This window comes from Macrotis lagotis, chromosome 4 (assembly GCF_037893015.1).
Source record: "Macrotis lagotis isolate mMagLag1 chromosome 4, bilby.v1.9.chrom.fasta, whole genome shotgun sequence".
In the NCBI taxonomy this organism is placed as follows: Eukaryota; Metazoa; Chordata; class Mammalia; order Peramelemorphia; family Peramelidae; genus Macrotis; species Macrotis lagotis.
Window position 1 is genome coordinate 35,875,663 of NC_133661.1, and position 1,486 is coordinate 35,877,148.

At 70.8% G+C, this 1,486-nt stretch overlaps 1 non-coding gene across 1 annotated transcript; it reads left to right on the forward strand.

Moving 5' to 3' along the window:
• The first annotated feature begins 432 nt into the window (after window positions 1-432).
• On the forward strand, window positions 433-505 carry TRNAK-CUU (transfer RNA lysine (anticodon CUU)). The gene has a single exon. It is a non-coding gene; the product is annotated as a tRNA-Lys (tRNA).
• Window positions 506-1,486: the final 981 nt, after the last annotated feature.

Sequence of the window (1,486 nt, forward strand, 5' to 3'; positions counted from 1 at the left end):
GTAGAGTCTGTGAAGCTTCCCCGAAGCGCTCCGGGAGCCCAGGTGGCCTTATTCTCCCTCATTCTCCTTACCTGCCTCAGTAGCCACCGGCTCTTGGGGCTGCCCAGGTCAAGGCCAAGAACGAATCCACTAGTCCATTTCCAAGGCGGGTTCGGCGGCCGGACTGAGCGGGGGAAGGGGGACTCACCGCTAGGGGGCGGCGACCCTCGCGGGAAATCATAGGCTCGGCGCCTCGGAGTTGCGGCCCCCCCCAGGATCGCAGAATGTCAAGTTCAGCCTAAACTTCCCGGAAACAGAAAAACCCCCCAAACTTCCCCGGAGCTCAAGGCGCCCCTGGAAGCGCCCGGCTCCCGCGGCGAGCCAGCACGCGCCTTACGAGGAAGCTCCGCTGCGAGTCTATGAAGGGACAGGAAAAGCCCCAAAGCCCGACCTGCCCGGCTAGCTCAGTCGGTAGAGCATGGGACTCTTAATCCCAGGGTCGTGGGTTCGAGCCCCACGTTGGGCGAGGTTCTTTTTCTCCAGCCGCATTTTAGCCTCAGATGTCTAAAAAAGGGAAGAAATGCCCACTCGGGATCAGTGCCCGCTTCTCTGGTATCTGTCCCGAAACTGTGGCCCCGGAGGGCTACGATGGGGCCGGGCAGAGCCGGCCGAGGCGCGCGTACCCCGCGGCCGCTGCGTCCTGCCTCTCCCCGGAGGGCCACGGGAGGGGGCGGAGGCCGGCCTGGCCTGGCCTGGCCTTCTCGTTCCCCCCAGGTGGCATGGGTCTCCCACGCATAGAGCCCCCGTCCCTGGGCCCCTGGCCGCCCTCCCTCCTGCCCTCCCTGGCACCCTCCCTGGCACCTGCCTGGCGCCCTCCACAGGGAGCCCTTCCCAGGCCCCGGCCCGGGTCCTGGCACCCTCCCTGGCACCTCCCTGGCGCCCTCCACAGGGAGCCCTTCCCAGGCCCCGGCCCCGGTCCTGGCACCCTCCCTGGCACCCTCCACAGGGAGCCCTTCCCAGGCCCCGGCCCCGTCCCTGGCACCCTCCCTGGCACCCCCCTGGCGCCCTCCACAGGGAGCCCTTCCCAGGCCCCGGCCCCGTCCCTGGGCTCCTGCCCGCCCTCCCTCCTGCACTCCCTGGCACCCTCCCTGGCGCCCTCCACAGGGAGCCCTTCCCAGTCCCCGGCCCCCCTGGCACCCTCCCTGGCACCTCCCTGGCGCCCTCCACAGGGAGCCCTTCCCAGGCCCCGGCCCCGTCCCTGGCACCCTCCCTGGCACCTCCCTGGCGCCCTCCACAGGGAGCCCTTCCCAGGCCCCGGCCCCGTCCCTGGCACCCTCCCTGGCACCTCCCTGGCGCCCTCCACAGGGAGCCCTTCCCAGGCCCCGGCCCCGGTCCTGCGGCTCCGGGAGAACTTGCTGGGAAAGTGCGGCCCGGCTTTGTCTCCCGTTAGACGGGAAGCTCCCCGGGCGCCGGGCGCGCCTTGGGGCCCCCGGGGTCCCCGGCTTAG